General features: G+C 39.6%; 1 pseudogene; it reads right to left on the bottom strand.

Annotated features, from left to right (window-relative positions):
- Window positions 1-9,471: 9,471 nt before the first annotated feature.
- Window positions 9,472-11,780, bottom strand: LOC125612932 (annotated as a pseudogene).
- Window positions 11,781-13,387: the final 1,607 nt, after the last annotated feature.

The raw sequence follows: 13,387 nt of genomic DNA, 5'->3' as shown, positions 1-13,387 counted from the left end.
CCAGAGAGGCCACCCCCACGGCCTGCCTTGGCTGCTGCTCCACGCGGGGCGGGGGGAGAGACTGGCCCAAACCCCCATCCCGCAGCCATCCATACCTTCCCCCAGCCCTCTCTAGCCGTCCAGCCTTGTGGACCTCCTCTCAGCCATCCACAACCTCCCCTCACCTTCCTTAGTCATCCACACCTCCCTCCTAACCGTCCACACCTTCCCTGAGCCCCCTTTATCCATCGCTTGGGCCCTCCCCTTAGTCCCACCTTCTGTCCCCGGACCCCCCTCCAGCCCTCCACACCTTTGTCCCCACCATCATACTCCGAAATTCCTTAGCACGGTCGTATCATTCATTCCCTGAAAACATAACTGCGTTGGTGTCTTTCGATGGTTTAAGACCTGGAGGTGCTTTCCTTGCCAAGAATAGAAACATCCAGAATGCTCCTCCCCTCCCCCAATCCCAGACAGGAATCGTGTCAGCCCTGAAAGGCATTGCCTGCTTTTGACCCTTTGGCCCATCTTGTAATTTTATTTTTAAAAAATTTCCGGTTTTAAGGATGCCCTGTCTTTGGGGAGGGAGGGCTGAGGTGACAGCTAAGTTTAGGCTAGTAGAGGTGGTAGCTCTTCTGAGGCCCTGATAGAACTTTCCAGGAGTTCATGGTCCGGGGCTGGGCTTCTCACTGTAAAGTTGTCATTTTGGCAGAGGGAGCCAGTGCTTTTCATTCTAGGGGGTAACTTTATGCTAATGGGTGAATGTTGCACCACTAGTGACTTTCTGTTTAAAGTTCAGCTCTTACAAAATGGAATCTTACCTGACCCCTGGTGAATTATGTACATAAGCCTGGAATGTTTCCATCTAGATTTCCCTTCTGGAAGAGCTCTTGTGCTGGAAAAGGTTCCTGAGTCATTTTTCTTTTGTAAAATAAAGGTTTTGGACCGTGTGTGTGTGTGTGTGTGTGTGTGTGTGTGTATGTGTATGATGTGTATGGGGGGGGGGAGACTGAGTATAGAAAACCAGCTTTCAAATTGCTTTTCGTTTTTCAGGTCCTGTTTTACATTGAGGCTAGCGTACACAAATGAAATCACCAATTAGTAATCCCGAGTGAACCTTTTCTTAGATTCACCCATTCAGATCAGCCCTGTTTGGCAAGGAGAGACAGATCTGTGTACCTTTTTGAAGGTCTGGGTAAAATGAGTTGGTGGGTTCCATCTGCTTCTAGTGGGTTGGTGTCTGCTATATGCTACTATTACTACTCCCACCTTTTATGGAAAATGCAGTCATGCGCTTTAGGACTTCTGCTGGGGTATATGTCAAATCTGCCCTCACTTTCCAGAGGGGAATCCTTTAGGGTTGAGTCCTTTGTTGCTAAGCTTCAAGGGCGCTCTCCATGGTCATCACATTTTATTAAAGGCTTGTGGTTCCATCCTGTTAGCATTTCCAAGTTGAAGCATAAACTTGTGGTTTAGTGACAAGCAAATTGATATTGAGGGGTTCTGGTAGTTTCATTTTACAGGAATAAGCTCCAGTTAAGTAATCACTGTCAACTAAAACCTTGAAGTTCCCTAATTGCATTTTACTGAAGTCTCTTATATATGTTTTTAGAAAAGGTATATTATAAATCCAAAGTCCTGCCACCTCTTTTTTTTTTTTTTTTTTGTTAAATCAGAAAATGTTTTCCCCTCTACTTGCTATTTAATGTAAAGGATACTGCAAAAGGTTCACTTTTGAACTTTGTAGAAGCAAAGTGTTCTTGTTCCTGATTCAAATATTATATTGCTCTCAAAGGGATTAGGAGAGGAATTTTCATTTCCCAGCGGGATTACTGTTTAAAAACTGATTGTAAAATTGTTTTAAAACAGCTTATCACTTCCTCAGACTTTCCACTTTTTTTGCCCATTCCTTTTTTAAGAATGTCAGCAGTTAAAAATTTTTCAAATGTTCAATTCTGAGACCTTCCTGTTTTGAAAGATATATTAAACAGTTCTGAATAGTGTTTGTGTAAGAGTGTCTGGTTGCTTGATGATTCTTGATCTGTGGATAAGTTTTGATTTGTGGATCTTTATTTCTTTTAAGGAAGTTTTGCTGTTTTTAATACAGGTATGTACAAAGTCTGGAATCAGTGTAGCTCAGTATTCACTATTCTGAGATTAAATATAGTAATACTGTTACCAACATTTTCTGCATTCTTAGAATGTGACTGATACTTTTCTAGTAGATTAACAAATTGTAGTGGTTCCTGGCTTCTGGGTTGGCTATTTAGATAGGAACATGAGATATCCTGGGTGCCCCCTCTTCCCCTCAGTGTGAAAAGTGGATTGTAATTCTGGGATAGTGTGTACTGCTCTTTTATATCTTGGTGTTCTCAACATCAGCCAAACTGGTTGACTTATTTCCTGGACACTCCTTTGAGCTACAGTTCAAATCCTGGCTTTTTCCAGTGCCCAAGTTGTTGCTGTTTAGTCCTCAGAACTCTTGTGCTTGGTTCATGTTTTTGGTAGAGCAAATGTCTGTTTAGCTTCCTTTTATAAGCGTGCTCTCTCTTACCTATTGGGGGATGGAAATGTCTTTAATGTAGCATAAAATATTTGGATTTCATCGTAGTCTTTCAAAATGAAACTCCCCTGGGCGCATTTACCATCTTGGCCTTTGTCCCTGGGTAACCATAGGCCCATGGAGTTTAATTTCTTTTCTTTATCTTTTTATTCCTTCCAACATTGCTTCCATTTGTCCGTTTTCTTCGACTTCAGGTTTCATTCCCCTTGAGAGCTGGCCGTAGTATAGGATGTAGTCCACCAGCTCTTTCTGCTTGTCAGTGAAAATGAGCCATAAGCCCTTTTCTTTTCAAAGATTTAATTGTTGATCACCATGGAGAAAGAAGGGATAGCAGAAAGTTGCAAACACAGAGAATTTACTGATATCCAGAGCCCTTAGTCCCGAGCCTGAGTGTCCAGAAACTTCTTGTGTAAGGCACTTGGTGCTTGTCCAAGTTCATGAGAATAGGTTTGTGTTGGCTGCACTGTGAGATCTGTAGGTGGTTTGTCAAGGCTTGGATGACTTCTTCACAGTAATGGCTTGGAATGTGAATTTGTTTGAGGGGACATCAAGGAGACCCCATTGGGAAACTTAATTTTTCTCCCCAGTGCTAGGGGTTGAATCCAGGGCCTTGGACATGATAATGCTAGATAAATGTTCTACTGCTGAGCTATACCCCTAGCCCTGGGAAATGTAAGTTTAATGACTAATTTCTTGAACTAGGCTGGTAGGAATTGGGGGATGGAAGGATGAATGAATGCGAGAAGTTTTTACAAGATAAGGATGAATCTTCCCTTGGTGAATTTAATGATCTATAGCTTTGAACTTGAGTGACTGGGGAAATGTTTGTGCTATTGAAAATAAGGGCTGGAAGGACTGTTGGTTTGGGGCAGAAGGTTCGGTGGTGTTTGGGTGGAGAAGCTGAGCAGGGGCTGAGATTGGCGGTGAGTGCTGCGCTCTGTACTGCAGTGGACAGTGTTGTCCCATGTGTGCCATTTTCCTAGTACTCATGGTTCACTCGATCACAGTAAACCCGAGGTGCTGATGGTTCACTTTGGCACTGGCATTAATGGCCTATTTCTATATAATGTCATCAGGGGATTGGTGTTATTGTTGGGCTTCACAGCAATCAGGCAGATTAAGTAGGAAAGAATTTAGAGAGACCTGGTGTTTGTGTTAAGTTTAAATTATGTGCATTTGCATATGTAGCTCATAGTAATTCTTTACTGAACTGGGACCTTCAGGTTATTGACTGATTTATGTGTAATATGTATCTGAGAATTTTCTCAAATCCGGCACACTGTTTTCAACTGTTACTTTCATGCCACAGCTTGCCTCTTCCATCCACTATTTGTGGCCAGTGACCCTGTTACTGTCAAGAGTCATTGGCATTTCATTGTATGGACTCTTTTTTTCCCATCCCCATTACGTTTTTAGCCATTGAAAAGCCAAAGGAAACAGTGACTGGAGCTTTTTGGAGTCCACCCCTGTTCACACAGGTTTACGACATTGCAGGAGAGAGAAGATGTGAAAGGGTACTAGGGAGTCCGAGGCAGGGAGGACTTGTGTGCTTGAACAGTTCTGATCCTAGGTGCTCAGTGCCTCACATTTCAACTCCTTCCACAAAACTGCTGCCAGAGGGCCCATAGGAAGGGGCTCCCTTGCTGATGCTGGACTGGTCAGATGGTTGTCTTACTTATTGGTTCTCACATTATTTGTGTGTCACAGGAATGGTGTAGACATGGATGGCAATGAATGGTTAGGTATTCTTATACCTGTTGAAGCTGAGAAAAATTAAAAGCAATTTTCCTGTGGGAAGTAGAAAAGCGGGATGATGTATGCTTTCTATTCTCTGTTCTTTTGACTCAGAGTAACGTTTAGTGGAGGAAACTATTTCAAGATCACACCCACGGCACTAGAGACTATATTAATCACTTATACACACAGGTACAAAGTATTCTTGATGGGGCTGTAGATGCTGCTTTGAAGAACCAGGGTCCAATTGCCAGCAGCTGGTCTTTGCTCTTCCCTTCAGAGCTGATAGGACAGCTCTGGAGAGAGCTGGACAACCTCCTAGCTGCTCAGAGGCTGGCTGGCAGAATGTCCTTTCCACCCCCAGATATTTGCTGGAGACTCAGTTGCTGTAAAGACCAGAAAGTCTTCAAATTTGTTTTACTATTTTTAAGATTACACATAATTATTTTTTAAAATAAGTGATTATAGATTGAAGTTGAGGATGGCCTTGAGCTAGATTTTTCATTTTTGCAACCACGCAATAGATAATACATTTAATTCTATCTGATAAAATTACTCGATGATGCAGAAGACTTTCATATACTCGGAAGCTTGGCCACATGGAAATTGGAGGTAAAGATTTTAGGAAAAAATTAAATGTGGAGCCATGCATGTTCCACTGGTTTCTTATTCACTTGGACAATTTCAAGTCTGAAAAAAATCTTAAAATTGTGCCTAGAGATTTTGTATAGTAAATGGTAACTAAGCCTAGGAATTCTAGCTCAAGTCTCGCCTTCTTCTGAAATAAGTATTTAGTGCAGAATCCTTTGCTTCCAGGTCAGTTGATTTAATAAAAGTAATCAGTAAAATGGAAACTTTATTACCATGTTTCAAATACTAGGCTAAATCTTTTCCATTTGTTATAATTAATCTCTTTATACATAGCTCCATCTATTCTTTTTTCACTTTTTATTTTGAAATAATTTATAGATTTATAGGAAGTTGCAAAAACTAATATAGATAGCTCTCATATTTCCTTTGCTCAGTTTCCCCTACTAGTAATATCTGACATAACTCTTTCCTTCAGAGCTGATAGGACAGCTCTGTAGAGAGCTGGACAGCTGTTTTTTTTTCACAAAGAAACACAGAAAATTGACATTGTTACAATCCATAGCCTATTTTAATTAAAAAAAATTTAAGTTGTTGATAGGCCTTTATTTTATTTATTTATTTTTATGTGGTACTGAGGATCGAACCTAGTGCCTCATACATGCTGGGCACAGTCTCACCCCTCCATAGCCTATTTTAGATTTCATCAGTTTCACATGTACTTATTGTGTGTGTGTGTAGTTCTGTATGATTTTCTCTCATGTATAGATTCATGTAACTGCTTCCAACTGTCAAGATACAGGACTGGATTGGTTTTGGTGCTCTCACTGCTGTGACCTGAATTCATTTCTCCATGAGGGAAACAACAGTATCAAAAAAGAATGTGAAACTATTCTATCACCTCAAGGCTCCCTGGTATTGCCCCTTTGAAGTCACACACACACACACACACACACACACACACACACACACCCTTCCTTCTCATACTTAACCACTGGTAACCACTGATCTGTTCCCTGTATCTGTAATTTTGCCATTTTGAGAACACTATAAAAATCATAAAAGTATGTAACTTTGTCTTTTTTCCCTTTCACTGTAATTCCTTTGAGAGTCATGGGAATTGTTTCATGAACCAATAGTTTATTGCCTACTTTGTTTAACCATTCATCTGCTGAGAGACATTCCAGAAAGATGGTTTCTAATTTTTGACTATTAAAAATAAAGCTGCTGTGAACATTGATGTACACAGTCTTATGTGAAATAGTTTTAATTTTTGAGAGAGAAATGTCCGGAAGTGCCAAATAAGTACATATTTTGTTTTTAAAGAAATTGCTAATCATTTTCTAGAGTAGCTGTATTATGTTATGTTCCTACCAGCAGTGTACATAAAAGAAATCCAGAGTCTCTGTATCCTCTCCAGCATTTGGTGTTATCACTCTTCATATTAACATTTTCCTAAATAATCCCACCTAATTCTAATAATCCCAGTGCTGAGGGTTGAACCCGGGCCTTGTTCATTGTAGGCAAATATTCTACCACTGAGCTATATACTCAAACTTCCATCTAATTTTAATCTTAATTAATTTTTATTTAAAAAATTAATGATAACTTTTCCATTTAGAAATCTCCAAGTAAAATTGTGACTGAAAAGGCCTCAGTTGGCTGGAGATAGAGCTCTATGGTAGATGCTTGCCTTCTGCACACAGATCCCAGCACCTAAACAGCAACCACAGCAACAAAACCCCTCAGTGTACAAGTTTTACTTTGCTTTTATTCTTAGTAGTATCATTTAAAATTTGTCTTTAAAGTTCTTTTTAGTGTTTGTTTCTTTTTTATTTTTTTAGACAGGGTCTCTGTCTGTCCCCAAGCTGGTCTTGAATTTGTAGGCATTAGTGATTTTCCTGCCTCAGCCTCCCGTGTAGCTGGGATTGTGAGCCTGCACCAGCCTGCCATGCTGGTGAACGGTTTTTGCAGTATTGGTGTGTCTGCAGACTGTGTAAATGAGGACTTCCTATCTATCCTAGAATAAATTTTTATCTGAAGTACTTTCTGGATTAAGAGTTGGGACTTGGCCCATTATTTTTCCCTTACTGGCCATGTGTAGACAGTTTTGATTCTGTCAAAATGAAATTTTTTCTTTAGCATCATCAATCATTGTAAATTAATTAGTTTGTGTTCTTTCTGTTATGTGAATTGAATCCAGGGGCAGTCTACCACTATACCATATGTATAGCCCTTTTCATTTTTTAATTGGGAGTCGGGGTCCTGCTAAATTGTGTAGGCTGGCCTTGAACTTGAGATCCTCCTGCCTTATCCTGAGTTGCTGGGATTGCAGGCTTGTGCCACCATACCTGGTCAAATGGATTCTTTCACTGATATTTAAACCTTTTAATCTGTAGGTTTATCTGGCATCTGTCCTCTCCCCTTTAAACTTATTTGTTGAATTAGGTTGTTTTTTCCTATAGATTTTCTAGTTCTTGGATTTTGCTGAGTGCATTCCCATAGCTGTCAGTTTAATATGTTCTTTTGGCCCCTTTATTTTCTGTAAATTTGTAACTAGAGCTAGAGACTTGTGTAGATTTTCTTTCTTTTTTCTTTTTCAAAAACAGTTCTTAGGTTGTGTGATGTGTGCTCTGAAAAGACCCATAGTGTCGGAATGTTTTTTTTTTTTTTTAATGAAATGAATAATTAATGATTATTGCCTATATTTATTAATTTATTGGGATGGTAATTTGTTCTAATTCTCTTGATCCTTTTTTTAATTGTTAACTGTAATGCTTTCAAAAGGAGAAATTTTCCCTTGTTAGTTTTGTTTATCATGAGGGTATAGTTGTTTTGTTTTGTTTTTTTAAGCAGAACTGAGGCTAAAACTCAGGACCTGGTGCATGCTAGACCAACACTCTGCCCCTGAGCTACATACAAGAGTACAGTTCTTAGGAGGGAAAGCAAGCTAATAGTAAGAATTGGTTTTGGTAATGAGCTGTCCTCCCCAGGAGGAGAAACAAGGTGGGACACAGGAAGCAGAAGTGGGCTTTGGAATGACGGGTGCTGTTGTTTAAAGGGGAGTTAATTCCCCTGCGGTAATGGCTGGGAGTGTCAGGGGAGTCCTTTGCTCACAGTGATACCGGCCTTGCCTTCAGCCTGCTTTAATGAAGGAAGCCACAGCAGACCTATGACCCCTGAGCCTCTGTTCAGGAGACAAAGTTCACACAGCCTTAGCTCCGTGACCAGGAATAGTGCATTGATTTCTTCTTGAAATTAAACTTAGATTGTGTTTCTTCTTCTGTGCTAATGTTTGTGACCTTAGTAGGAATCTTTCCCGCCTTCAGGTGAATAAACCACATAGCCTCAAAGGAAAATTTCCTACTCAGAGTAAATTTGTCAAATGCTCCCCCATATCAAATATTTATTTTAAAGGCCACTGTTTACTTAACAGAAGCTGTGGGGCAAGCATGGTGGCTGTGTAAAGGACGACTCCAGGAAGGTACGCAGAGCTGGCCGCCTGGTGTGGGTTGGCTTGGGCTTCCCTGGGGGTTGTGGCAGCCCCTTCGGGGGAAGACAGCAGGCAGCATCTCTGAGAAAGGGCACGATGGGCACCTGAAAGGACTTTTCTATTCTCAAGACACCCTTCCTCCATTTCCCCTTCCCAAGGCATTTAATAGTTTTTTTTTTCTTAGTACCAAGTTTCAGGTTTATGGAAATATTGAGCAGAAAATATCAATTTTCAAAGGCCCTTCCCCCTAGTTTCCACTGCTGTTATGAAGTAGGGTGGAACCTTAGTTAAAATTGATGAGCCAAATAGTGACACATTAACATTAACTAAAGTCAGTAATTTTACGTTAGGATTCACTCTTTGATGTTACAGATTCTCTGGGTTTTGGCAATGTTTGGAATCTGACAGTATGTAGCCTTTTTAGATTGTTTTTTTTTTTCACTTTGCAGCATGCATTTAAGATTCTACTGTGCCTTTTGCTGGCTTGATAGCTCATTTCTTTTTAGTGCTGAGTAATATTCCATTGTAAGGATGTACCAATTTGTTTATCCATTCACCTACTGAAGGACATCTTGGTTGCTTCTGAGTTTTGGCAGTTGTGCATAAAGCTGCTATAAACAACTATGTGTAGGTTTTTGTATGATCACATTTTTAGCTCCTTTGGGTAAATACCAAGGAGCTTGATTGTTGGATTGTTCCTTTGGGTAAATACCAAGGAGCTTGATTGTTGGATTGTATAGTAAGAGTATGTTTAGTTTTGTAAGGCTGAACCATTTTCGTTCCCACTAGCAGAAAATGAGATTTCCTGTTACTCAACATCTTCCCTAGCATTCCTGGTGTCAATGTTTTGGCTTTTTGCCATTCTAGTAGATGTGTGATGGTGGTGTTTTAATGTATAATTCTCTAGTGACATGTCTGCTAGGGTTTGAATGTGTCCCCCATATGTTCATGTGTTAGAAACTTAGTCCCCAGTGCATCAGTGTTGAGATGTGGGACATTTAAGAGATGATCAGGTCATGAGGACTCTGCCTTCTTGAATGGATTGACATTGTCATCTACAGTTGTCTTGAGAGTGGGTTTCTTACACAAGCATACTAGACCCCTCTTGCCTTTCTCACAGTCTTACTAGGTAGTGCTTTCCTATTTGGGGGAACAAGAAGACTCTCATTAGATAAGTCCTTGATCTTGAGCCTTCCGATTTCCAGAACTGTGAGTGAAATAAATTTCTACTGTTTATACTTCTGTTACAGTCTCATAAAATATGAACTAAGCTTCTTTGTTTTGTTTTGTTGGTAATGGGGATTGAACCCAGGGGTGCTTAACCACTGAGCCACATCCTCAGCCCTTTTTTATATCTTATTTAGAGACAGGGTCTCATCAAGTTGGTTAGGGCCTCGCTAAGTCACTGAGACTGGCTTTGAACTTGGAATCCTCCTGCCTCAACCTCCATACCTTGGGGATTACAGGTATGTGCCTCTGCCCAGCAAGACAGCGTCTTTTAATCTGCTTTTTGCTCTGTATGCATTGGTTAAGTGTCTGTTCTGATATTTTGACCATGATCTAATTGGATTGTTTTCTTACTGTTGATTTTGTGTGTGTGTGTGTGTGTGTGTGTGTGTGTGCGCGCGCGCGCACCTGTGCTGGGGATTGAACTCAGGGCCTTTTGCATGAGAGAGGAGCACTCTACCAACTAAGCTATATTCCCAACCTCTTACTATTGATTTTTAGGAGTTCTTTGTATTAAAAATTGTTCTTGGTATTAAACTCTTATTTAATACCAAGTATCTTAAAATTTGCTATGTATTTATAGTTACTTATTATTACTATAAGTTTTTTTAAGTATAAGGATATATTTTTAAGTCAAAGTATACAACAAATAAAACCTTCAGAAAAAGATCTTCTCATCAAAATCAAATAATTAAAAAAATATATTCCTTTAATCATTGTAAAGTTCTTAAAATAGAAAAAATCTGTAAGAAAGTCTAGTAGACCAGATGCTTTGTTAGGATCTATTGGTTCTGCTTTCAGTACATCACAACCCAATTGCCTGCCACTCATGCCACAGTCACCTCCACTGCCTCCACCACCATGGTCCTAGCCACCCAAGCCGTCAGGAGTACTGTATCCTAATTCTCATTCTCCCACAAATCCATATCCTGATCATTCATTCCATCTCTGCCACAGCCTGCCATTCCAGAACTTCCCATTCCAGAGCTGCCATGGGAGTGGAGTTGAAGAAGAGTTCAGTGTATCCCTCTTATGTTTAGATGCGTATCTTCATGTGTCACACACTCTGTTTGCTTCTCCTGTTGCTCTGCCATCAGCTCAATATCACTATGAACTCATATTGGATTTAGTATTAAGAAGAATTATCAGCAGTGTCATCTTCACTTGCAGGAAAAGGCAACCCTTTTGTGTACAAAATGATATCATGAAAACCTGAACTTGCTCAGCAGCTCCACCATAGCTGTGACCTCCCATACCTCTTCCATCTCATTCAGTCATTGAAGCCATCAGAGCTGCAGCCCTAATTATGATAGCCACCATTGTACCCGTCACCTCCTCGTCGCAGTCTTTCATACATACTCAGCTCCATAAGAACCCCCTCTTAACTCCTTTTGGCCTGTCACATGATGCCAGTGGCTCTTTGGCAGTCTTCTTGGTGGATCATGAAATCCTTTGATTTCACTCCTGCTATTTCTGAAGATCTCTGTACCCTGTGTCCTTTTCTTGTGTTTCCCCAGAGCATGTTCTGTGATCTCCTGTGACGCAGACTGCACGAAGGCCTCTGCTGGGCTTCCTGGTCATCCATCACCAGTGTTATCCCCTTTTGGCATAATTTTCAAACATTGACAAAATGGAACTATTTCCTTTTCCTCTTTTTGCTGCAACCCAATAGTAGTCTGCGAAGTCTTCCTGTTGTGTTGCAGAGCATCGTTTGGACCATTATGTTTCATCTCAATACCATTGATTTATACCCTTTTACTTCAGACACCTGTCAGGCTGTGGAGGCTGTGGTGACACCAACTCGGTGCTCATGGGGTCCAGTGGGAGGGGGGAGAAGTCGTTGCTTCTCACAAGAGTCTTTCCACCTGTCTTTGGTGGTGGTAGCTGCTAAGGTCCACAAGTTTTTTTGTTGATCCTTTCTACATAGGCATCATCATCATCAAGAAGATTTGATTTCTTCCTTCCCAATTTGTTTGTCTTTTCTTTCTTTTTCTTATTTCATTAGCTTAGGACTTCTGGTATGCTGTTGACTAAGAGTGGTGAGAACGGACCTCTTTCCTTGTTCTTAATCTTAATGGTGGGAAAACGTAATTTTTCACCATTAAGCCTGATGTTAATGGTAGGATTTTTGTAGATGTCCTTTTTCAAGTTGAAGAACTTCTCCCCTATTTCTAGTTCACTGGGAGTTTTTGTCATGAAGGGGTCTTGGAGTTCATAAAAATTTATTTTGCATGTGTTGATATGATCATAGGGTTTATTTTCTTTTCTTGGTATAATAGATTATATTATTCTTGAATTTTGAACCAGGTTTACATACCTGGAGTAATTCCACTTGGTCATGGTTCATAATTCTTTTTGTACATTGTTGGATTCAATTTGCCTAGTATTTTGTTCAGAATTCATGCAGCTATATTCAGGAGAGATTTTGGTCTATAGTTCTCCTTGTTTTTCTGGTTCTTTCCATCTGGTTTATGGTTAGGGTGATGCTAGCTTTATAGAATGAGTTAGCAGGTGTTCTCTCTGCTAAATTTGGAGAGAACTGAGATAATTTCTAACTTAAAAGTTTGGTACATTCATCAGTGAAGCCATCTGGGCCTGGTACTTTCTGCTGTAGAAGTTTATTAATTATCGATTGAGTTTCCTTATTAGATAGTTAGGTCTATTGAGATGCCTTTCCTTCTTGTCTAACTTTCGGTTTGTTGTGTTTTTCAAGGAGTTGGTCTATTTCGTCTAGGTTATCAAATTCACGGGCAGAGAACCCTTGGTGACATTCCTTTATTATCCTTTTAATGTCCAGAGAATCACTAGTGATTACCCTTGTTTCATTTCTGCTATTAGTAATTTGTCTTCTCTCTTTTATCTTTATCACTTTTATTGATCTTTTCCAAGAACCAGCTTTTGGTTTTATTGGTTTATCTCTGTTGATTTTTAGTTTTCAATTTCATTGATTTCTGCTCTAATTTTATTTTCTTCTGTTTACTGTGGATTTAATTTGTTCATCTCTTCTTAGTCTCTTAAAGTGGAAGCTTAGATTATTGATTTATAGATCTTTATTCTTTCCTGATGTTTGTATCCAGTGCTATCAGTTTTTCTGTAAGAACTTTCTCAGCATCCCACACGTTTTGAAGAGTTGTATTTTCATCTTCATTTTAGACATACTCTTGTGACTTTTTGGACCCATCTACTGTGTAGCAGTGTGTTGTTTGATCTTAAGTATGTATTTTGGGATTTTTCTGCTTTCTTTCTGTTACTGGATTTGACTTTAATTCTCTGTGTCCTGAGAGCAGACATTTTATTATTTTTATTTTAAAAAATTTGTTAAGGTATGTGGCTGAAAATGTATGTGTGTATATGTATCTCTGTGTGTGTGTGTGTGTGTGTGTGTGTGTGTATGAAATGCTAACGCTAAAAGGTTCTCTCATCTTTATTATATGTGACTTCACAATACCAGATTGGTTAAAACAGACAGAGTGAGGCATCCTTAGTGTCCATCAATAGATGTATTGATAACCAGAATGTCCTCTACACATGCAAAGCCTAATTTAACCTTAAAAAGGAAGGAAATTCTGGCACATGCTGCAACATGGGTGAATCTTGAAATCATGCCAGTGAAGAAGGGTCACAAAGTTCTGAAGATGGACAGTGGTTATAGTTGGACACCAAGATGAATGTACTTAATGCCATATAATCGTATACTTAAAAATGGTTAAAATGGTAAATTTTATGTAATATATATTTTTATCACTATTTATTTGATACTGGGGACTTAACTTAGGGCACTTAACCACGAACCACATCCCATA

The sequence above is a fragment of the Marmota marmota genome, unplaced genomic scaffold (assembly GCF_001458135.2).
Source record: "Marmota marmota marmota unplaced genomic scaffold, marMar, whole genome shotgun sequence".
In the NCBI taxonomy this organism is placed as follows: domain Eukaryota; kingdom Metazoa; phylum Chordata; class Mammalia; order Rodentia; family Sciuridae; genus Marmota; species Marmota marmota.
The sequence above is the reverse complement of the archived record's forward strand: the minus strand, read 5'-3'. Positions and strand labels throughout refer to the sequence as shown.